Here is a 26,495-nt window from a genome sequence, read left to right as displayed (position 1 = left end):
AGTTTTAATCAGTTGTGTGCATAAACAAATTACATTGTGTAAGTAGATTTCATTGATGCATTTTATAGATACAGTATTTGTTAGTTTAACTGAAGTGAAATATTTTGTTCCTTTTGTCTTCGGTTGCATGTAGTGTTTTATATTAATGCTGATGAATTTTTAATTATCTGCAGTGAAGGAAATACATGAATTTTGTCGTGCTTTACCGCATTTTGATGAATTGGATTCCCGCATATTTTGACGTATGGGGATTTTACTGATACGCCATTTGGAAAGTTGGCAGGTGTTTTCATTTTGCATTCTTTAGAATTTTTTGCTGATTTGGGATGACCAGTCATTATTTAAACTTTCAAGAAAGTTTTCGGACAATATATAGCATTTTGAAGAATTTTTAGATAATTTTGAGACATTTTTAAAAATTTGTGCATGTATTATTTGTCAGACTGATAAAAGGCTACAAAATATGACCTAGAAAATAATAAATTTTTATTACATATGGTTAAATTTGCTGCCGGCCCCGTAGTGTTGGGGTAGCGTGCCTGCCTCTTACCCGGAGGCCCCGGGTTCAATTCTTGGCCAGGTCAGGGATTTTTACCTGGATCTGAGGGCTGGTTCGTGGTCCACTCAGCCTACACGATTAGAATTGAGGAGCTATCTGACGGTGAAATGGCGGGTCCGGTCTAGAAAGCCAAGAATAACGGCCGAGAGGATTCGTCGTGCTGACCACACGACACCTCATAATCTGCAGGCCTTCGGGCTGAGCAGCGGTCGCTTGGTAGGCCATGGCCCTTCAAGGGCTGTAGTGTTTGGTTTGGTTTGGTTAAATTTGCTAAATATCTTTCGTGACAAAGCAAACTGACCAACAGTTGACTACCTGCCGGCAAAAACGTTGTAACCCTCAACATGCAAATTTTTCAGGAGAGAAGAAAAACAAATAAACAAGCGAATTGTTTGTGAATGCTTATTCTGCCATTGACAATTAGTTCAAATGAATTCACTTGTTATTAATGCATAATAATTTTGATAGTGTGCGACTTTAAAATCAAGATATAAGAGATGATCGTTGGACGTCCGTGCAAAAAGGTTTTAACTGTTACGGAAATAGCACATATTTGCGAGTTACGTTTATACTACTTAAAATGTTTATAGCTTTTAATATGATTTATTGTCTTTATTCTGTATTAAATTAATGAAACAGAAACCACACATCTAATTTGCATTACCCATTGTTAGAGCTTCCCATTGTTAACAGAATTCGCTGAACACCAGCAATATTGTTGCAAGAATGTTTTGGAATGATGAATAAACATTACATTGTCACCACTTTATCTTTAGGTCCTCATAAAAACATCGATACTTCAGGAATGTATCAACACCTGTCTAGAAGATTAGCTTTCTTTTCCGCAGATACAGGCAATGGGTCTTTATACAGTCTGGGTAGTCTATCCAAGCTTATTGTAACAGTCGGAACTGAGATGTTGGTTTTTACCTCTAGAAAGTAACGCTAATTTTGTGTAGTACCAAAGTGTAGATAGTTATGGCTCTTGCGACATTGAAGTTCTGTTGGAGAGTTTGAGGATATCTTCATCCAAACGTAGTCCGTTATTTTGCAATTTGGATCTTTGCGGATTTGTTTTTCAATGGCGCTCAGCTCAATAAAATCATCCTGCTGCATATAGCAAACCAAAAACGAGTTGCTTGGTCTTGCAGTTGCTATTACCTGGACCCATTCAAACGGTTCGTACACGAAGTGGTTCTTCTTGTTTCTCTCAATTAATGCAAAATCTCAATCACAAGGCTAAAAGCTGTGGCCCATGATTAGAAATTTTTGCTTCACAGATGTGAAGTACTTCAAGTTCAGCAGATACTGACACAAAACAATAGTTTTCAGTTATTATTCTGCCCTGTACATAGATCTGACAACACCACTAAAGTTCTTTCTTCACTCAATTTTAGGACTGAAAATTCAGAGTTTATGTACTTCAGGAGGCAAGAGGTTATTTCTGCTAATCCACATCTGGCTACATTTTCAGGCCATACACACATCCACACCTTATTGTCTCAGACATTATGTATTGCTTGATTGTAAGTTGACAGTTGACGTTGATAGAATACTGCAGAATGGTTAAGGGCCGGTATTATAATAGAGGTTTAAACTGTTGGTTCAGTTTAAACTTCGGTTTATCTGTTAGTTGTGTATTATAAAACTTATCTTAAGTTTAACTTTAGATTAATTTTACTGCCACCCATCTACCGTTTAAACTGAAGTTTAAGAATACATAACCTTACAACATGGCAGAAGGAATGGATCTTAAAGATATTTTTGCGGTATTTGCAGAAATACTAAGCGACGATTGAGAAGTGGTTCAAATTATTGAACAACCACGGGCACTACGAGTTTTCCGCGCAAGGGGACGTCACGTTCATGTATGGAATAAAAATAGTTTTTAAATAGGTTTAGGCTTACAAAACAGACTCTCATAACCCTATTTCAGGAAATTGGTGCTAAAATAAAACATGCAACGAAAAGGTAAGAATATAAAAATAACTTTTGAACTGTATGAATGTCAAAAGTGTACATTGTAGAAAATAAAGTGAATTCCTTCTATTTTAGAAATGCTGTAGAATCCCTCAGTCAGCTACTAATAGCATTGCGGTTTTATGCCTCCCGTAGTATGTTTATTAAAATGCGAGATTTCTCAGGAATTCATAAAGGCCACTGTTTCATGGACTACATAAATATTTATGTATTAATTGCACAAGCAATTCTATTTTCTTACAACTAAAATTAGGACAACGTGTATTGCTTTTATCCACCATTTTACCTACAAGAAGTAAACAAAAACATTATCGATAGTCATCTTTTCTTGCAAGTCACTGCAAAACATTATCGATAGTCATCTTTTCTCACAAGTTGCTGCTACCAAGATCGTATATTTCCTTCTTCACCTCAGTTTAACTTAGGCCAGCCATTATAAGAGTCAACATTGGTTTAAACTCAAGTTACAGTTTAACTTAATCTTCAGTTTAAACCCTCATTATAATACTGGCCGTAAGGGTAGGACAGTACAGTACCTGCTGGAGGTCTGTGCATATGACAACATAGGTTTTTTTTTTTTTTTTTTAACGTTGCACCGACAGAGATAGGTTTTATGGCAACGATGGGACAGGGAAGGACTAGGAGTGGAAAGGAAGCGACCGTGGCCTTAATTAAGGTACAGCCCCAGCATTTGCCTGGTGTGAAAATGGGAAACCACGGAAAACCATTTTCAGGGCTGCCGATAGTGGGGTTCAAACCTACTATCTCCTGAATACTGGATACTGGCCGCACTTAAGCGACTGCAGCTATCGAGCTCGGGGTTTTGTTTGTTGTAGCCTTTTCAGTATCATTCTGCAGCATTGAATAAGCCACTTCCACCCGTAAATGGTGCAGTTTGCTCTCTTCTTCTATTTTCTTTCTTTCGGTTTCATTTTCACTGTTAACAGTCTGAAGGAACAATACCCACATGAGTCGGTACTCCAAAGCGTAAATTACATTCTCCCCTGAAAATATCTCTCTATGGTCTTTCACTGCATTGTACTGTAGGATTCTCTTCTTAAAAAAGTTGGTAAAGCTTGGTAACATTCAACATTTTCATTCAGAGCTTTTCATTCTTATGTCTGGAGTAGTGACTTTCTTGCCTTGGTAGCTCCTCGGTGTGTTTTCTTATCAAATCTTTCACATTGTTCTGAAGTTCGTTTGGACTATTCTTATGCGTACCACTTCTGTCTTCAAAGGAAATGTCGCATATTATCTTCTCTTGGAGCATTTACAGACATCGAGCCGTAATTCTATATGTTGTGCATAAGGTTTTTTGGCATACCTGAATTTGTTCTGCTTTTTTCTTTAAAAAAAGTACTTGAACGTCCAGTGTCTGCGCAAAATGGCCTCGTCTGTCAGCCTGCGTTTGATATCTGCAATTTCAGTGCATGACGAAGCTAAATGTCGTGTTGTGCATTGTAGTCTAAATTGTAGAATTCTTCAAACAGCATTTTGTTTTCCTCCAAACTAAGTGTTCTACATTGCTATTTACATTTACAGGTAGCAATCTGTAAAGAGAGCAAGACATGTTTATATGCATATACAGTATATGAATACACGTATATAATACAGTCGATAATAAAAGCTCTGATTATGCATTAAAATATAAGCCATATGAATCTCCCATTAAACACGTTGACTTTCTTCCATTGGCTTACAACGTTTTTGCACCCACCTGTTGAGCAGGGATTTTTCCAGGCACTGATTTGTTGTTGTGGGCCAAATATGGTTGCCCCAAATTTTGCTTGTATTTCTTTTCATTCCTCTTCCATTTACTATATTTAATTTTGCATTTTCATCCCCTATTTATATCGTTGCACACACTAAGACTTGGCGACACACGACATTCCTCCTCCGTTCATACTTTTCTGCACCCGCACGACCCGCAGCGAAATTTAAACAAAAGAAAAAAGGTGCTTAACGTACATGTTTGCCAACATAACTTCCTACATGCCTCACTCTGACCGCATACATTGTTTATGCATGGAAACACAGCATTCTAAAAAGGTGAGGGTTACAACAGTTTGCCGGCGGGTATTCAGTTGTTGGTGACTAATTAGTAAGGAAAGGATTTATACCCGTGAATCTTGTGTGTCCAAGATACGTGCAGGAACACAATACAGAACTCACATAATTAGGAGGAAATTTTTCCTAACATGTCTCAAGCACAAGAAATGCACTAGCCTTCGCACCCCACCCCTACAGCCAGTCATTCACCACATCGTACCTGGAGGCCAAGAAGGGATTGGAAACAACAGTTACATAACTTTGCTCCCCAGCACAGAATCATCCTCCCAAGTAGTTGTATGGAAGAAAAATGCCAAAAGTGAAATCACCACAAAGAGTATTTTTAATTCAGCTAGTGAATAAGTTTGGGAAATACGTCTTTCCAACAGATGGATGAGTTTTATTTTCTAAATTGTGTAATATTAAATTGAGTGCAGAAAGGAAGCTCATTGTACAACTGCACATTAAACGAGAAACACATCTGAAAGATGTAATGAGTGTAAAGAACAGCAAGTATTCCGAGGTTCTTCGGGGCCAGAGTGCTAGCAAATTATATCCTTATTTATGTACACTACCAAGTAAATTGGATAATAATTATTTCTGTAAAAACAAGCACTGTGCAGTGGAAAGAACAGGGTTATGTTGTTTCTTGCAAAAGCATTGTTAAAGTGACCAGAATTCATTTTAGTCAGATATTTAGTCTTTTCTTTTTTTACTTATTTTGTAACATTTTTACATAAATTTAAGGGCATTTTATTGATTATTTTCAGTGACTTTTTTTTTAGGTCATCAACGTCCGCCCCCTATTCGTCACTGTCACCGAGCAGCTGATGTCCAGTCAAGTTTAAAATATTCTACTTCATGGGCCAGAATTATTTGGCTTTAGTGAAAGGCAACTTTGCAACAGCTATGGTGTCTGGTTGGCCATTTTTGTTCTGTACTTAACATCTCTTCAACACGTACTAAATGTACGTAACACGACCTAATAGGTTGAAAGTCGCTTTCTATTATAATGTGGTCGTGAAAATTCAATATTCATTGACTTGTCCCTCAACGGGCAACTTAAACGCACTTTACAGTGTGATGGTAGTAGTACCAGACCTGTAGCTTAGATCATTTCCAACAGAACAAAGATGGCCTAGGCCACCATAGCTCAGTTGGTAGAGCAACCGACACGAAATCGGGAGGTTGTGGGTTCGGATCCCACTGGTGTCTGGTTGGCCATATTTGTTCTGTACTTAACATCTCTTCAACACGTACTAAATGTACGTAACATGACCTAATAGGTTGAAAGTCGCTTTCTATTACAATGTGGTCGTGAAAATTCGATATTCATTGACTTGTCCCTCAACGGGCAACTTAAACGCACTCTACAGTGTGATGGTAGTAGTACCAGACCTGTAGCTTAGATCATTTCCAACAGAACAAAGATGGCCTAGGCCACCATAGCTCAATTGGTAGAGCAACCGACGCGAAATCGGGAGGTTGTGGGTTCGGATCCCACTGGTGTCTGGTTGGCGATTTTTGTTCTGTACTTAACATCTCTTCAACACGTACTTAATGTACGTAACACGACCTAATAGGTTGAAAGTCGCTTTCTATTACAATGTGGTCGTGAAAATTCAATATTCATAAAGGCATTTATTGGAGTTTTGGAGATCCATCAGCTTGACACGTACAAATTCAGGATATTGTTTGTGTACAGCGTAGGTTCAACTGCTATGACTATTTTCTGACAGATCTTTTCACTTTTTGATGGACAAAGACAAAAAATTAAACCAAAATATTATTAAAAGTAGTTTTTTGTACATATATTTCATAATAGCGGACTACAGTGTACTTTAAGTTAACCCCTGTCACATCATAAATTGGAGTGTGCCTTGTGCTGTTCTACCAATGAGAAAATTATTTTACAATTTTTATTTTGCCTTCAAACTGTTTCAAATTTGGATTTCCACTCCTAAACAAGGTATGTGGTATATTTAGGCATATTTTCATGGTTTTAGTAAATTTCCAAAAAAAAATTCATGCATTTTTATTTACTTTCTTTGCTGCCTACGGCCATAAATGACCACCGCCCGTGAAAAGTTAATAAATATTTGTATAAGTAAGTATCTTAATTTTCATTCTCATGGTAAAGTAAACTCTTTTCTGTGACCTGAGGTGGTCCAGCCCTTTTTTAGGCACACCTCCATAGAGTTGAGCTGCATGTACCATTTTAATCACGTATCTGCCCTCGTATCATTCTTAAATTTCTGCCAGTACCAGGAATTGAACCCTTTCCTCTGAGAAGGGCAGCTAATAGCACTAATTATTACACAACAGAGGCGGACATTGTTGTGGTGAAAAACTTTTGCTGCAGTTACTACTTCTCCAGTGGAGAGAGTATCAGTTATATGAGGTTCAAAGGAGCCGTATACACACACAGAATATTTCTGAAATAACATCTTATATCCTTATACCAAACCAAACCCCAAACCTCATGGCACTACAGCCCTTGAAGGGCCTTGGCCTAACAATCGACCGCTGCTCAGCCTGAAGACCTGCAGATTACGAGGTGTTGTGTGGTCAGCACGACAAATCCTCTCGGCCGTTATTCTTGACTTTCTAGACCGGGACCGCCATCTCACAGTCAGATAGCTCCTCAATTCTAATCACGTACGCTGAGTGGATCTTGAACAGAAGGAAGCCAAAAAAGCAATTGCAGAAAGTCAACAGACCTATCCAACTTAATGTAATAGTCCTTACTAATGATTGTATTCAACATGTTTCATAAAATCCGGAAGAATCGGTAATAATAATAATAATTGTTATGCTCATTGTGGTAGGAGAGAGGAAGAAGTGGCAGGGCCAGGCACTAGACAAAACACCATTGAGAACATTTTTGAAATTAGAATGTATTTTTAAGTTATCTTTTTTTTTTTTTTTCTTTGGTTCATAAGCTTTCAAGCAACAACAATAGTAAGTTTTCAACAAGAATTACATTTTTGAAAGAGATGACAATGAACAACAGTCAAGCTTTGAAGCTTAGCTTAGTACACAACTAGGAAGAAAAAGGCTCCTATTTTCCGTACAAGACAAGTCTTAACCAGACCAATAAGTCAACACATATCTTTGGTATTGAAACATAATAGGGTCTTCATTTTTTACAAATAAAACTACAATACAGAAGGAATATTTATCCATGGACCAAGTTACAAAAGAAGCTAGAGATTCCAAAATCAGTTCATTAGACGGGAATCAAACCCTCAGTTTTGAGTAAGTTTTCATAAGGGTGTTGAACCCTGAACTACAGTTTCAGTTCCCAATGACCTAAAGGCCAAAGAATTCACTTCAGGTACCTCTAATTACACTTAAAGAGTTAATACCAGAACATTTACTGCACTTAAAAGTCGCTTTTATACTTGCTACCTTTATTCCATAAAGGAACCCGACACACAGAATGGATCTAAAGATTCAGAAACACATGTGCCAAACCTCATGCTGTACGGCCAAGGAATGGATAACCGAAGTTAAATAGAAAGGCCGAGAACAAAATGAAAGAGATGCTGAGCATCTCAAGCAATCTCGTCACATGACTCGTCATAAAACCTAGCGGAGCAGAAACCTCGGTGACGCAGAGGATAAGCATACTACGTGGTGACTAAGAATGAAGTGAAAGGCCGAAATGAACGATAGAAATTTAAAAAGGGGGGGGAAAAGAAAAAAAAAATCTTGGAGAACAGAAAGCAAAGCGAATAAGAGAATCGAGTGTTCACGCTTGTACGTCCTTAAATTTACGTAGTCCCCTTGTGGGGTTTACACATGTCCATAGACAGCCTCGGAAATCTACATGATAAGACCTAACTGAAAATGAGAAAACCCCATATTAAAATTCAGGTAAATGCAGCACATCCTAACAGTTACATACTAGAGGGTAACACTGGTATCTTCCCTTTGCCTCACTCACATTGTCATTGTATTAGAAAAATTTCTGAATTTTCTGCTTATCTTGCTGCCGCTACCCCAGTCTCATCCGTCGTCTCCCAGGAGGAGACCTCAGTTTATGTTGCACTCTCCAAGATCAGATCATGACAGTTATATTAGGTTCAAACTCACAGTATATAAAGGGATGGGCTGGGTGCTGATTGATATAAAATGGCATAAACAGGCAGTAAGCTAATTGGTTGATAATGGCAACAAAAGACACTAGTGGCAACTTAGAAACAAAAGGTACTCGCCCAGTATGGGCCACACCAAAATAGAAACTATTCTCAACTAAGTAAACACAGCAGTAGTCATCAATGTCTAGAGGCACTGCCTTGTCTATGTAGCCATTCTTTCCTGTCCTCAGCTCCTTGTTACATCTATATTTATAAAAATAAGAGTTTTGTCTGTACAGTGCTCTGAATTTGAAAATAATAGTATTTCTGTATCGGTCATGTCCACAGTAACAAGGAAATGCACTTTTTTCTTTTCCGTAATTTCTCTCTGTATGTATGTACACACATCACGAGAAAACGACTTAAGAGAATTTAATGAAAATCGGTATGTAAAGTCGGGGGATGAGCCACTACAATCTAGACTATGAATCATTTTATTCTTGCTGAATGAAATGGTAGTGTAGGGAAGGCCTAAAATTTAATTCTCAAATATTTATATTATTAGTGGTCCTATTGATAAATAATACATAACTAAAGTTGTATAAAATTACATTTCTGATCATTTATGTCTTGAACATTTTTACCGTATCGGCTATAACACAGAAATTAATGAATTTGCATTTTTTCAACGCCAAGCCACTAGGAAATGGGGTAACAGAATTTAATGAAAATCGGTATATAGAGTTGGGGAATAAGAAACTACAGTCTAAGCTTTAAACACTTTTATTCACCCTAGATGAAATTGTAGTTTAGGGGAAGGCAGCTAAAATTAAATTTTTAAGTACCTATGTTATTGGTTCTATCGACTAGTTGGCTGAATGGTTAGCGTACAGGCCTTCAGTTCAGAGGTTCTCAGGCTCGATTCCCGGCCGTATCGGGGATTTTAACCTTTATTGGTTAATTCAAATGGCTCGGGAGCTGGGTATTTGTGCTGTCCCCAACATCCCTGCAACTCACACACCACACATGACACTATCCTCCACCACAATAACATGCAGTTATCTATACATGACGGATGCTGCCCACCCTCAATGGAGGGTCTGCCTTACAAGGGCTGCACCCGGCTAGAAATAGCCACACCAAAAAAAAAAAAAAAAAAAAAAATTGCTCCTATCAAGAAGCATTACATAACAAAAGTTATAGAGAATACAATTTCCGATCATTTATGTTTTATTCAGATTTACCGTACCGACTATGATAAGAGTGGTATTTCAGAGTCGGAAGAAAACTAAATGTGAAGGCCTACAATATCGAAAGCGCATAACGCTGATCAACAATAACATTACATTGATCATTATTTGTTGTGATGTTCTTTGTCTCTTAAGGTCTATTCACACATATCCGTGACGTGTCAGTTCCGTGAAATTGCGCGTGTCAGTGATGATTCATATCATTCCTTTGAAACTGACTGTCGTGTTCACACTTGTCCAGCGCAGTGCCATATTTTCTGCATCAGTATCAGCGCAGTATCCGTTCCGTGATAGTGAGTATTGTCTCTGACGATATTTTTGCTCTTTCACGGACGTGTTCTGCTGTGAAGTTTGTACACGCTAGGGAATATAAAACAAGCAAAGTTGAATGTGTGTGGTTAAGTAAATATTTGTTTCATTGTATTTGTACTGCATTATTCACTTACCTGAGACAAACTGCTAATCGTTCTCTCTGTATTATCGCCTTTCTCCAGCGGGTGTCTTGTCATTTTAAATGAACTTCCAGTTTACTCAGCAATATGTTAAAACAATTTTCAGACATTTTGAAATATTCATAATATTTAGTTTGATCGTCAATTCGTTCCTTATTCAGGGTAGCAAATTCGCCATCACGTTCTCTATTATGCCATGCCTCATGTATCCATTTCCTTAAACTGACACTGTTTCTCTTCATCTAGGATTATAGCAATAGCCTCCAATTCCACATCCGTAAACTTTGACATCCCGGCAATCACTGAACTGAAACTGAAACAATACTGATGGGTGTGGATAGCCATCATTGGGACGTCATGTATGTCACGGTACTGACACGTCACGGATATGTGCGAATAGACCTTTATGCTGCCACTCAACTCTGATAGATAGGATTACTACTGCGTTCTTGACAGAGTATAACAGCCTGACTGAATATTGGCGGGAAATAGCTGGGGAGTTAGAAAACTCTCTTCTTTAGCATGCCATTTCTCTGGTTCATAAATATTCTGATACAGCTGGTACGTAACACACTAGTTCATCATAGTATTCCAGCTATTCGATCCCTACTCTGACGCGCTGTTTTGAATGAGCAGTGTGCACACTTAAGGCAGAGGCTCACTTAGTAGTAGTAGCAGCAGCAGCAGCATGACCTGATCTAGAATTACAATTTAGGCCTATTCCAATTTATAGCACCATAATTCACTAAATAACTCAAAATTCAACCCTGAAAAGAGCCGTTCCTTAAGAAAAGCTTTTTCATCTTCACTTTTATTAAATTATACATGCATTTTATTCCAAATTAGCAGTGAAGATGGGGGGGGGGGGGGGGGGGGAGTGTTTCTCCTCTGGCTTGGAAGAAAAATTTGCCTTCAGGTCAGATATTTTTTTTTTTTTTTTTTTTTTTTTTTTTCACCGAGCTCGATAGCTGCAGTCGCTTAAGTGCGGCCAGTATCCAGTATTCGGGAGATCGTGGGTTCGAACCCCACTGTCGGCAGCCCTGAAGATGGTTTTCCGTGGTTTCCCATTTTCACACCAGGCAAATGCTGGGGCTGTACCTTAATTAAGGCCACGGCCGCTTCCTTCCCACTCCTAGCCCCTTCCTCCCTCATCGTCGCCATAAGACCTATCCGTGTCGGTGCGACGTAAAGCAAATAACAAAAAAAAAAATTTTTTTCCGCCGCCAGTGTAGTGAATTGAGATTTTCCGGCTCATCGGGTACTCCTAGCAAACAGATTAGTAAAAGGGCATAGTTTTTGCCCTGGGACTCTCCACTATTCGGACCCCCCCCCCCCCAAAAACGAAGAATGTTCACGGATCACGGCTGAAAATGTGTGGTTTTTCATTTGATCGAGTATTTCATATGAAAGCATTGCTTTTAATCGCGCCATGCCTGCTGATGTCATTGTATGACCTATGTTCATTTCAGTTGGGAAAACCACTCAGACAGTCTTTCTGAGGATGTAAAAAGGCTGATTGAGAGAGAGTGTCTACCATTATAATGAAAATTCTCCAACCTGATTGTGACTGATGGAGAGAGAGTGTCTATCATTATAATGAAAATTCCCTAGCCCAGTCTTCATATGAGATGATGACTTCCCCATCGTGTTTCTAGGGTAACGTTAAGAGCTATGCAATTTAATGCAGTCTTGCTCACAATGTGTACACTACCTAACCTAGAATTCTTATACAATGTAGAATTCCATAGCGAAGCACGGGTACATCAGCTACTTTTATAATAATATCCATAATGGAGGCTCTGTGCCAAGTCTTGAAGGGATTTTTCCCTTTCACTTCCCTTGAATTTCTTCTAGAACGCTTTTGTTTGTTCTCTTTTCAATCCATTTAATCCTTAGCATTCGTCTCCAGACCCACATCTCAAATGCTTCCAGCCATTTCCAATCCTGATCTCTGATTGTCCAAGATTCCCAGCTATACAATAGCACACTCCATACAAAAGAAATCACAAATTTCTTCCTAATTCCAAAATCTAAATTTGCGCTGATTAAAAGATTTCTCTTATTACGAAATGCCTGTTTGGCAAGTGCACCTGTTGTCATTGGTGATCAGGCTTCCTAGATAGGGGAAACTGGTGACTTGTTCCACTATCTTGTCAGTAAATGATGTTGGTGTGAATTTGTTCAGGATGTTTACTCACAACTAATATTTTGGTCTTCTTTACATTAATGTTTAAGCATGAATCTGGCTATGACTAGGGCTCGAATGTTTTAAGACCTAAAAATAGCCCAAATAAGCAAGCAAATATGACCTCAAAAATGACAAAATATGACCTCAAAAGTGACAAAATATGACATAAAAATTATTAATCAAAATATGGCCATCTTAAAATAAATTATAAATCGAAACGGCAATTCCTCTGATAGATATTTGTAAACTAAATTATTTATTCTTACTTTAATATTAGTTTTCTGAATATACATGTGCAGGAATTATTCACAGTCTATTATCCTTGATTCACTTATCAAACTTTTGTGAATACACGCCTATAGAGTACTAAGTTCACTAAGATTATCAGATCACACAACATTTTAAAAGTCAGAACATGTTTTCACCCTGCATTGGTGGTTTGAAATACAAGAAAACTAGGAATTAGTCTATTTGAAAAAATATATTTTGGAACGTTTGAGCCCAGATTTCATCAACATTATTCAAATGCGTTAAAGTTTAAATTGAGCACCAAGTAACGAATTAAGTAGATGTCTTTCAATACATTATGGTAGGGCGTCAGAGCCCATAGTGCAAACTCGCATACCTTTTTCATTCTCCTCTGCGGGTGGAATTGAAGTGTATGACAAGATTCATCTTCAAAGCATCAGGCATGAAAGACCTCCGATTATCACTTAACACATTCTCCTTTCTACGTCACAAGACGTTGTTGGTGCATATTTAAATAATGTTAAATCACTGCCGAATGTCGGCAGAAAGGCTAAAATACCGAAGTTCAACATCCTCTGACTGAGTGATGAAGACTGTGATTTCAAAGTCACTCTGAAAGAAAACACACAGAAGCAAGGGTGGCCCAACCTACAAAAGCTCTACTGGACGCTGCTCAGAAGACCATACCTGCCTCATCCAACAAAGAAAAACATCCATGGTGGACCACTACATGTGACCATGCTATAGAAGATAGACGCAGAGCCTGTGTCACGCAGAACCAATGCAAAAATGAGGCTAACTACCAGGCCTTCCTTACTCAAAGGAAAATAACTGCCAGTATAGTACGACAAGCTAAGAGGAACCATAACAATGCTCTAATACAACAGGCGGAAGAGGACTTTAAGAGGCACAACTCAAGAGATTTCTACAGGGAACTCGGAAAACAGACAACGAAGTACACAGTTCCCACCCTTCATCTTCGTGGACCTGATGGAAAACTTCAGTTCAACAAGGATTGTACCGATACTCTTGCAGAGTATTTCAAACAGCTCCTCAATGCTAAGGAACCTAAAGAGAGACTCGCATTCTCTGAGCTTCTTTTCAGAAACCGAGACTCCACACCGCCAACCATTGAAGAAATAAGTGACATTATCTAGAGCCTAAAGAATAACAAGGCCTCAGGTGAAGACGGTATAGTAGCGGAGATGTGGAAACATGCTGATGAACAATCCATACAGAGCATCCATCAGATCATAGAGGATATTTGCGCAACAGAGACCTTACCTGAGGAATGGACCTCAGCGGTGATCCTTCCTCTACACAAGAAAGGTAGTAAGATAGACCTCGACAACTACAGAGGCATCTCCCTAATATCGCTTACATACAAGATCTTTTCTAAAGCCCTGCAAACCAGAGTGGTCAGTCAACTAGATTCCCAATTAGGTGAATATCAGGCTGGTTTTCATGCAAATAGATCTTGCACAGAGCAGATACAGAAACTCAAGACAATCCTGAGGTACAAGAATCATGGCGGACACCAATGGGTAGAAGATAGGAAACTTAAAAGGGTCCACCTTTTCAATACAAAAATGTTATAGTTTATTTACAACATATATTTACACTTGGAACTAGTTTCGACGCTGTTTGGCGTCATCTTCAGCCAAAATGTGGGAAATAGGCTAGCATGTAGACATTTATATTACACAAGGCGTTACATTAAACAATACACATCTTACGAGGAGATAAAAACAGGGACGGATGTAGAAACAAATGAATCATTGAGAAAGCAAAAGTTATAAATATTAAAAATAACCTTAACCACACATCTTGCAGTGCGAAAATATTCGCCTTGAATGATTCCTGAATACAAAACACACGCGTACACATTCCTGCCTGCTGGCTCTTCAGAAATGTGTGCGCATGCGTTTTGTATTCAGGAATCATTCAAGGCGAATATTTTCGCACTGCAAGATGTGTGGTTAAGGTTATTTTTAATATTTATAACTTTTGCTTTCTCAATAATTCATTTGTTTCTACATCCGTCCCTGTTTTTATCTCCTCGTAAGATGTGTATTGTTTAATGTAACGCCTTGTGTAATATAAATGTCTACATGCTAGCCTATTTCCCACATTTTGACTGAAGATGACTCCAAACAGCGTCGAAACTAGTTCCAAGTGTAAATATATGTTGTAAATAAACTATAACATTTTTGTATTGAAAAGGTGGACCCTTTTAAGTTTCCTATCTTCCATTCTCAATTCAATACGGACAAAAATGAAATTCTTAGATTTAAACACCAATGGGTAGTCATACTAGTGGACTTCCAGAAGGCATATGATTCAATAGATAGGCAGACCCTCTTCTCCACCTTATGGGAATTAGGCGTGGATGAGAAGACCACCAGACTAATCCAGGCTACACTGAAGAACACCACCTCCAAAGTAAAGTTTAGAGGTGAGCTCTCAGAGAGTTTCCTCTTCTTCACCTTATGAAAATTAGGCCTGGATGAGAAGACCACCAGACTAATCCAGGCTACGCTGAAGAACACCACCTCCAAAGTAAAGTTTAGAGGTGAGCTCTCAGAGAGTTTCTCTATCCAAACGGAAGTTAGACAAGGTGATGGAATTCCGTGCATTCTCTTTAATTTGCGTTCTAGAGAAGATTATCAGGGAATGGACTGTCACATTACCTCCAGGAAGTGGACTGAAATCCCCCTGTGGGTGGGGGCAGTAGAATAACACCCACGGAATCCCCTGCCTGTCGTAAGAGGCGACTAAAAGGGGCCCCAGGGGCACTGAACTTTGGAGCGTGGGTTGGCGACCACGTGGCCCTCAGCTGAGTCTTGGCATTGCTTCCACTTACTTGTGCCAGGCTCCTCACTTTCATCTATCCTATCGAAAGAAAACTAACGTGAAGGCTTGCAATATAGAAAGCTCATAAACTTTATCAACAATAACATTACATTGACCATTGTTTGTTGTGATGTGCTTTTTGTCTTCTGTTTCCACTCATCCCCGATAGATAGGATTACTGCAGCGTATCGAGGTTTTTAAAATTTGCTTTACGTCGCAATGACACGGGTAGGTCTTATGGTGACGATGGGATAGGAAATGAATAGGGGTGTGAAGGAAGTGGCCTTGGCTTTAATTAAGGTACTGACTGGTGTGAAAATGGGAAACCACGGAATACCATCTTCAGGGATGCCGGCAGTGGGGTGCGAATCCACTATCTCCCAGACGCAAGCTCACACCTGTGCGCCCCTAACCACACGGCCAACACGCCTAGTCCTACCGAGTGTAACAGCCTGCCTGTATATTGGCGGGAAGTAGCTGGGGAGTTAGATAACTTTCTTCTTTAGCATGCCATTCCTCTGGTTCATTACTGGTACGTAACACACTGGTTCATCATAGCATTCAAGCTATTCAATCCGTACTCTGAGGCACTGATTGGAATGAGCAGTGTGTATATTTAACGGAATAATGACAGAGGAGTGTTCACGGCAGTCTGCGACCTGGTTATTCCACCTCTGGAATTTTGGACTGTTAGATCGGCACCGTAGTACTGTTCGTTGAAAGTGAGAAAGTGTGCGGTTTTTCATTTGACCGAGTATTATATATGATAACATTGCTTTCAATTGCTACATTCCTACAGATGTTTTTGTAATGATCGATGTTGAATTCAGTTAGGAAAACCACCAAGTCAGTCTTTCTGAGAATCCCTAGCGAAGCACGGGTACATCAGCTAGTTGGAAGATAAAGTTCACCAAGGTTTGTTGGTCTGCCCTTTAGTCTTTAATTGAAGTTTGCTGAAAAGTATTCATAGGCCTCATTGTGAGTGTACGGTATTTATAATCCATTATGCCAGGCTTTTCTTTCGTAAATCTCATTTCTTTGATCTTAAGCCATTCAACTTTGTCACCTGAATCATTCTTTTTACGGTTGACAAGATGTTGCTGCAGAATTTCAGTACATTTAAAATCTTCTGTTTCCATTACACTTATTTCAAAAGCATTTTTCCTTACTCTTGCACATGAAATTGTCACGCCACTGTGATGGAGCATAGACCTCTGGGTGATACTTAAGCTTTCTCTCTATACCTCCAAATGCACTGTCGTTAGATAGGTAAGAATGTCTTGGTTCAGCGAACTTGTGGATAACTTCTTTAATGCTTATCTCTGAAGACTGGACCATAAACATCCAGAAACAAGCCATCTTGAAATTTCTGTTCTGCCCCCTGCAGCTGTCTGACCATGCTATTAGCTCTTCTTTAATTCCATGACTCTTCATGTATTTTAAGATGCAAGATCCTATCTCGTGTGCACCTCTGGATGCCATATTCTCATCCGAAAGATGCATAGTGTCTTTATTACAGCAGAAATCATGGATTCCTACATTGAAACAAGAAACCTGTCTTTTGTAGTAGACTTCATTCGTGGTTAAGCGAGATAAAGACATTACCTTCTGCATGTCGAATGATATCACGCTGAGTTCATCTTCAGATTTGCTCTTCAATTCATCGTTCTTCATAGCATCTCTTGCACATTCTGCTTTACGGTGATGAAGTTCTAGCTTTGCCTTCAACTGTGTCACATCATTAGGAAGATTACTGGCTTCAGCTGACTGAATTTGAATTTTCACACAATCACACGTGTGGCATGTGTCCTTTTTAGGAGGACGGAAGCTTATATTGAAGTCACGCCTGAAGACTCTCTCATACAGCAACTGACAAGGCATCTTCTGAACACAACCTTCTTGTTTAACTTTCTCAACAAATAACCTGTACATTAAACTTAAATTTAGATTAGTATTAAAGTACTTTTTATTTGAATCTTTCCTGGTGTAGTGGCTATAAACTGCAGGGAAGCTTTCAGTGTGTTCTCTAATGAGGTCTACAGTACTGGAGGTACTTTTATTATGTGGTTCATGCACCCCTCGTTGGTCTTGTATTGTACCTGTCCTAGCCTTCAGCAGTGTCCTATGAATTTTAGCACTGTTTACTTGCAATGTCTTCATAAACATGTCTTTGCATACGTCAGTGTCCCCATCTGTAGATGAACGTATGAAGTATTTTCGACTGAGATTTCTTGAAGAAATGTCTACATATTTCACTCGCTTGCGGCTGACACCATGGCATTTTATAGAGCCAATAATCAGTGCTGTTTGTGTAGCCCAAGAATCACAGTTGTAAAACTGACCGAAAAATGCTCTTTTTTCGACACTTTAGTATGACACTTCTTTCAACATTTACACTCATAATCTATGAAGTGTTTTTCAGGAACTAGTCTTCCTTTCACAGTTGTGTATGCCTTTCCTGTGATTCTGTTGACCTTCCTAATGTTTTTTTTTTCCACTTTGCAGGGTCTCCTTTCTGCTTTTTAATGGGACTGAACATGGGTGCTACATTCTCTTCTCCCTTTTGTCCATTTCTGCTGGTTAATTTCCTTTTCTTCTTTGCACTACATTGTTCTTCATCCATATTTGGCTCTACAAAAGTTATAGAAAAATATCTGTAAGCGATACAATTTTGCAATGGAAATATTTGCCAAAGCGGACCAACTCCAAATAGAACATCACAGCGACTATTGGAAACATATGCCATAGTGAACCAACTCCAAAGACAGTACCACTACGACCTCTATTCGTGAACTCGCGCAACTAATGAATCTATTTATTCTTTGGATACAATGAATCGAGTATGGTAACACTGGCTATCGGAACAAAAGTACAGCTATGCTAGAGTATAAACGCGTGAAAAGCATGGTCCGTTTTGGCGAACGAATATCTGTTCTTACTAACCTCAAAATAAACTAAACATATTTACTGTAAAAATATTGCAAAACTTACCTTCACTCGTACATTCTTCCCATTCCTCAGGGTCAAACAGGGCTGAGGAGCCAGAACTGAAGTCACTCTGGATATCTGCTGTTATTTCTGCGATGTTTCTGGATGAAATTAAATGCCTCGCTCGTGGACCATTTCCTTCCGAAGCCATCTTCTTTCGGTGTTTGGTTCACTCTGGCAGAATGAAATCAGTATAACCAACCTTATGCCACAACAACTTTGTGATGTCACTTCCTCCTGGCTCATGATAACTTTAGACCACTTTGGCACAAGAAAGATATTACTATCTATATTCATGTTATGCCAGTTTACGAAAAAATCCGATTTTGGCGCTTGGTTCGATTTGGCATATGAAAATAAGACTTGAACACAGAAGTCAACCGATGAAATGAATAACACGCAAGACACGAACGTTCATATGCATGAAGTGTTCCTACATGTATTGTTTTTGTTTTACATACTTATAAGTTTGTTTTAAGTGGAGGTAGCATTTTATAAACTAATTTTAAGACCTAAAGCATATCATTATAGACATATAAATGCATTGTCACACATAGTGACATACACGCCAGTTCCCGTTTTGACATGCCCCATTTGGATGTGACCAAATATTTGTTATCATATGGCATTCACCAGACAATGTAATCTCAATCATAGCTTCATGATCTATATGTGAATGTATTCTTCAGCTGAAGATGACCCTATGTAGGGGGTCGAAACCAGTACTGTAGCATAATAAGTGCAATGAATAAGTATTGATAAGGTGGAAGTCCTTTCCTATTTCTAATTGTGTAGTTCGTCAATACGGATATGAAAATCATAGATTACGACGACATTTCTTTAACATTGCATCGACTATAATTTTGTGTTTTTTGCTGAGAGAACCAAATTGTTTTTATTCCCAAACTATGGAGGTGACTCGTATGAGAAAACTTTAAGACATTACAGAAGGGAAGAAACAGTTACAAAACGTAGTCACCTCAAACCAAAAATGAAGGGGAGCTCAAGAGGGTAAAGCACTCTCTATCCCCGTTTTACAGTTAAAGATATGTGGAGTTTTACAAAAGCGACGGCAAATTACGTTTCAAGATAGGTTACGTAGTAAAGATTTCGGACCTTCCCTGCAGTTTAGACAGCTGAGCTAGCGAGAATTAAAAATGTTAAGTGGCCATTACCTTGTAGAAGAACTGCTGCCGGATGAAAGAGGCGCTTCCCGCCTCCTGGTACACTTTCATACACTAGGCTAGATGTTGTTCGAGTGGCGACGAGCCGTGAAAATTAGCAGTTTTTAAACACTCAGGGAAGATTCGAGACCTTTCATGAATAATTAAGACACACCCACTCAACTTTATTGGCTGGCTAAAAGTTACACATCAAAATTGAAGAAGGACACGATTGGTCAAAAATTAATTACAGAAATTCTGGATTGGCTAAGTTCAAAACTGACGGAAAGAAAAGATTTATATTGCCAACCCACAAATGAAAGAACGAAATTTAGTTACAGGAAAACTTATGAGTACAAAATATCTTCAAGAAAGGTTCCTTCACATCGCACGATGGTGCATGATCATAGTTTTTAGTAGAGACATCTATAAGAGAATGTCCACACTTCTTGATTAATGGAAAACAAAACAAGTTGAACTCCACACAGTACTGACAACTTCGTAATCACAAAATTTACGGTAGTGACATCTTCTGAGGAAACATATAAGTTGATACAGTTGTTAAAGTTCAGAGTTTCTCCTGTAGAGGAGTACTTAACGCGGAAAATTCAAATATGCGGCGTAGAGGTGTACCAACCGGTACCGTTTTCATTGAGTGAAATTTGTCTTTGATTTTTATCAGAAATGTCTTTTAAGCAAGTGTATCTTAGCTTTAGCGACATTGAATTTATTCTGCGTTCTAATGAAATTACGTTTCTGATTCCTCAATCTCCTCTTAAATAGCGCAATTGTTTTCCTAGCATCTGCGACATTAGAGCTATCTTCAACTGCTGAGCATGCAGGTTGATCACTATCACTGATATTTACAATCTGTTCAGGGCTTTTATTAGAGAAATCTCTTTGTGTGAATTGCCTATTCGTGGGGGAGTTGCAGTTCTTAACTGCCTTAGAAATATACTTGGGTAGATTAGGAAATATGTGAGGAAATGCTTCTGGTTTTAATTTCCAGCGCTGTCTTGGTATCTCTACTCTTTCACCCTTCACCGTTGCACCCATTCGTCATAACGGGTTGCAAATAACACCTGACAGCTCGATGTAATCCCATAAGAAAAATCTTAAAATTTTTCACTCGGTTCCGCTTTACGTGAGATCATGAAGAGAAAAGTTCACCCAAAAACGCAGTAGTATGTGATTGATCACCTAAACCCAATGCTAACATTATAACTTCACCAATAAATGCATTCACGTTTACACAATTAATTAATGTCTCATCTTACAAACTAGATAAAGAATTAACTAACACTAAAAATTAACACTCACAAATTATATAAAAATAATGATCCACATTTTATTTAATTAGACAGTCGCCCTAAGAAATGAGAACTAAACTTGGAAACGGGCTACATTTATCACTATATGGAATAAAATATTTCAAGAATTGTAAGTCAGTCTTTAAAAAAATATATATCAACTTATTCGAATTGTTTCTGAAATGAAATCAAAAATATCAGCGTTACTGTCCATAATTATCCTTGGGACATCCTATGTATCACTGGAATGCGTTATCCAATTGCAATTATTATATTGTAATAACATTTCAAAGTCTCTTCTCATAATTATATCACCTTAAAAACAAACAAAAATCTGAACTCAATTAATTCGGGTTCATTCTAGGATATAAATCAGTAGCGATTCACATGCTAAGGCTTTACACCCCTAATGCCTGCTAAATCCGGCTCCTAATGTATCATCTTCCTATATATTAACCTCTCTTAAAATTCAAATTCAACTATACATCGTTTTAAAATAAATAATCTTCCTATTCTATCCACATAATTCTTAATTTATATATGTATGGCTCGATATGCTTAAATCCGCCGTATACTAATCATAATCCTGCTGTGCAAGTTATTTAATTCGTTTATGCAGTGTGAAGATGAACATTTCAATATAATGCTTCGCAATTACACTACCGCATATGTATACTATGTCTTATATTTGGCATTTATACGATTTGAGAATGTGTCACAGAACTCATATACTTCCTACATAACAGCTATCTTGACACTACATCGCCATCTAAATCTCAATAAAATATCAATATTCAATATCCATACCTTAATTCTGGTTACTCCTGCGATGTACTTCCTTTTATTTATTTGCATCGTTTCATTAGTTTCATACCTTCCACATGCGACATTTAACTTCCTTCAACATATATATACCTTGCATTTACCATTCATTAATATAATTCTTCATATCACTTGATATACCTTCTTATTACATCGTCTGACGATCCATTACTATCCTCACAACTATTCAATATTACTTCTTATTTAACATAACCTTCAACACAAACGTTGCAATTACTAACATATTGCTTTGATAAATATGTCACTATGTGTTTTCCATACTTAACTCTTCTCAATAAAATTACGATGCATAACCTCATATAAGTTTCTATTACCACAATATCGCTATACAAGAAGTACATAATTACAATCATTCACTTCTGACGTGCGGTCCATCTATGACGTAGTCCATGAATACATTCTATGCAATATTTATCGATATCCTACAACATATGTTAGCTCTTAGCGATCAGCTGTTATGTCAAGTCATTTCAAATTGTATTCTCGACTACTTCACTGATTTAATTGCCCAGATACGGTAATCCGTTCGCGAGAGATATATATATATAGTTCTACACAGCCTTAATATAGCATTAATATCTCACACTTCACTACATATTATCACTTGCACACTTAAATATCATGGTTTCAAACATCTATTCAACTCCAAAGCATATGCCAACTAATCATATAATTTAAGAATTATGATACTAATTGTAAAGACTTAGCTCGTTTCTTGTTACTCCGATGTCAGTTGTTCCTCTTTGACCGTCACATGGTTAGTTTTGCGGTCCGGATCTAGGGTTGAGCAGGACTCCTTCTCCCGTTCATAACTGGTCTTGGTAGGAAATAACCATCTCTCGTCATGGGCTGGTCATCTGGCTGAATGATACCTCTCTCCAGGTCGGTCCATCTTAAACGTCTAGCAGTTCATCATCATCTTCGTGAGGCTGCCAACAAAGTTAAAGATTCCCGAGGAGAACATGGTTGTTATAAAATTCATATTAGAATAATATTTTTCTTAAGTTACTCTTCTTATCCTTTTTCTGCAATATATATTGCTAACTCTTTAAAATTGCGTATAATATATTGTATCTTTTTTGGGGAAAAAGAATCTTCAGAATTAGTTTAAATAATCTTCAGAACTATTTTCCTCTTAGCCTCTGCGCCATTAAAATAACCTTCCTTCAGTTCTTATCTTTCTTGTGCAGTTCGTATAATTCTTCCGTGCGATAATGTTGGACTTGCTCTTCGGGTTCCAATAAGCGTATTTAATCCGAGCTCGCTTGTCTGTAGTATTTTGGCTATTCACAGTATATTTTTGGATTGATTATCCAGTTTTCTTCTTAATGAATATAGTCTTTCTTCAAGAATTTTGCTGAAATCTCGTAGAATTCCGTCCTATACGTAGCACGTTCGCAATTCACGTCTTGACTCTGCCAATTCAATTTTTCAAGTGCATTTTTTAATAATAATCTCTTCTGTTCTATTTTTTTCTTTAAAACAATCTACTTGACCTTTTGCTGTTCTGCACCGCCTTCGGTATATATCCGTTCCCAGTTATACCTGGCCTCTTGTTATATCTCGATATCATGCCTTCATTATGTATTCTTCTTAACTTGAGTGGGCCATACCTTCTTCCGGCGCCATTTTGTAAACGTCTAGGAAATGCAAATGGCACACCGTAAACGAGTCTATTTTTACTAGAAGGTATCGCAAATATGAATGTCACACACGAAACAGTTATGAGTTAATTTTCGGTCTTTTCTATGGATAGCCTTATCCCATTTCAGTAAAACACCACACTCTTTAGGAGGCCTAAAGAAATGCCAACCTGAAGATGATCAGTCTTATCCAGATTTGCAGTGGGATACAAAACACGAGGGCATGAAGTGGTAGTTTCCTCCCGCAGTGATACACATTGCCTTATAGCACAATAGCGACAAAGACCGAGGTATTTAAAACATAACACTTCTCACACCACTCAGTCGTGAATACACTAACAATGCAAACTGTTGAAACATCTCGGACAGCGACAAAAATTAGCAATAAAAATTACTACAACTGAAGGCGAATATAACGCAGGCTAATGGCCAAGGGTCTCTGTTGATATCGCAATCACCTGTACTGCCACCAAGCAGGTGTACCACCAACCTCTTGAGCTCTCTTACGGGCGAACAGAGAAGATGTCGCACTTCCTCTTCGATACACTATGGTAATAACATTAATCCTCCTTCTTTCCCCTTATCCAGCTCCTGCTGGGTCGGGGCATTTATGGCACTTCTCCACCTTTCTCTCTCCTTCCATCATTTTGTCCCAGTCCAGGTTTCTTCTTCTTCTTGCACCCCTCTTTATTGAATCGGTCCACCTTGTTCTAGGTTTCCCTCTCACTCACTTTCCCTCGAACTTCATCTCCATCATCTGTTTTGATACTCTTCCTCCTCCATCCTCTTTACATGTTTACACTCCTATCAATTCTCTCTTTTAGATTTTCCATTCCGAACTACTTCCTCACGTCTTCGTTTCTCAATCTGTCTTTCCTTGTCTTTCCTATCATACTCAGGTATTTCATTTTGCTGGCCTGAATTCTACCCTCCTCCCTACCTGTCACTTTACAGGTCTCAGCTGCATAAGTCAATATGGTTGCATAATACATTTTGTACAATATTTCTGTACACATCTTTGGTACTTCCTTATTCCAGACAAGGTTTTTTTACACTCTGGTAGAATGAATTGACCTGTTGCACCCTTTTGCTAATCTCCATGTCCACCCTTGTATTCTGCATTAATTCACTCCCTAGGTATTTGAAACTGTTTGGCCGAGGGTTGGGCGGCCAGTACCAAACATGACAACCTAAGGGTGAACCAACGGCTATGGGTGGAAGAGTTCCCCTTGGGAGGTTTGACGAGACCTTTGTGTAGGAAATGGCATATAAATTCATCAATGAACTGTTGCCTTGCAGATGTGACAGGGGACTGCTGCTAAAGGCTGAGGGAGAAAAATCCCAAAAGAAAAATCCTCTTCAGCAATAGGCCTAGCAAGTCAGCTGGAAGAGTGCTTTGCAAATTGCTTTCAACCAAAGAACGAGCCGTGGAACAAAAAAAACTCAACTAAAGACCAAACTTCGAGTAGTTTTGGAAATAATGATAACTCCAATCGAGTCTGAAGCTTATCCAAACAGTATAAGAAGAAACACCAAAAGGAGACAAAATAACAGAAAAGCCAAACTAAGAGTTGCTACTTTGAACATATTAACACTGACTGGAAAATGTAAGGAAATAACAGATATGATGAGACGTCATCTTAGGTCTAAGTGAGTCGAAGTGGAAGGGATGCAACACAAAATTACTGAATGATGGATACAAACTTTTCTGGTGTAGAAAAGTGATAGAAGCAAGAAATACGGTTGGCTTTGTTCTTGATAAGGACATTGACTGAATCTCTGTTGTTGCTTTCATTAACCTTTTCACTGCCGAGTTTTGATGACCAGTTGAGCCCTGTGGGCCATTTTTTTTTTTTTTTTTTTTTAAATAAGGAAGAATCACTTTGACAGATACATATTTACTGATACTATTAATGGAATGCATATGGTCCCCTTAGCTATGCGACGAGTAGGGGATGAAATGAGATTATATTTTACACCATATTTTGATGCCCTTCCCGATGCAATCCTCAGTTGAGAAGATAATGAATATAAAATGAATGATGGTGAATAAAACTGGGTACAGAAGTGAAAGGAATTGGCTGTGGCTTATGAATAGGACCTGTCCTGGCATTTCCTTGGGGTGGAAAAGGGAAACCACAAAGAAAAGAAAAGAAGAAATTATCAGGACAGCTGGCGGTGAGGTTCGAACCCATTCACCTGCCAAGTGCAGAGCTTGGCTCCATATCTGTAGCATGTTAATATGCGCGGCTACTCCACTCGGTGATACTATTACTGAAATACAATACAAAATTCTTGATCCAAGAACTGGTACTATCAAAATCATTTACATTTGGGGAAAAAATAATTTATCCGAGGAAGGGGTGACAATTCCGCGTGAGACTCATCATTATTAATTTGTCTCGCACTTTCTTGTAGTTCATTATCGCCACATAGATACTCCCCATCTTCATTATCAAAACATAGCTCTCCAGAATCACTATTTATGAGGAAACATTCAATTTCTTCGTCAAGAAGAGATGAATGTATACTTCAAGACGCCATGATGGCTACACGTTAGCGGGAAAGATGTTCCACTCCAACAAAGCTGAAATAACACCATATCGCTTTCAAAACACGTGAAATGGAGTGGTATATCTGCAGTACAGAGCTTCTTTGAGCATTTCCACGGTATCTCAAAGCATGACACTATCGCGTTCATTTGTGAGATCGGTGAAGTACACACTACACCAAAACACGGTGGCACAGTGTTCAATAACATATATATACAGGTTTGGCAGCGAATGGGTTGATGAGAGTATTATTAAAATGGTGTGTTTGAAAGGAGAATATCTAACAGTTGTGCAGGTCTGTGTCCCTCAGCAGGGTTGTAGTGAAGAAGAATAG

At 38.4% G+C, this 26,495-nt stretch overlaps 1 protein-coding gene and 1 non-coding gene across 2 annotated transcripts in view; both read left to right on the top strand.

The window, feature by feature from the left end:
* hzg (herzog) overlaps window positions 1-26,495 on the top strand; it is a 233,962-nt gene that overhangs the window by 148,596 nt on the left and 58,871 nt on the right. The window lies entirely within an intron of this gene.
* On the top strand, window positions 5,730-5,803 carry TRNAS-CGA (transfer RNA serine (anticodon CGA)). Its single transcript has one exon. It is a non-coding gene; the product is annotated as a tRNA-Ser (tRNA).

The sequence above is a fragment of the Anabrus simplex genome, chromosome 7 (genome assembly GCF_040414725.1).
Source record: "Anabrus simplex isolate iqAnaSimp1 chromosome 7, ASM4041472v1, whole genome shotgun sequence".
Classification (NCBI taxonomy): domain Eukaryota; kingdom Metazoa; phylum Arthropoda; class Insecta; order Orthoptera; family Tettigoniidae; genus Anabrus; species Anabrus simplex.
The sequence above is the reverse complement of the archived record's forward strand: the minus strand, read 5'-3'. Positions and strand labels throughout refer to the sequence as shown.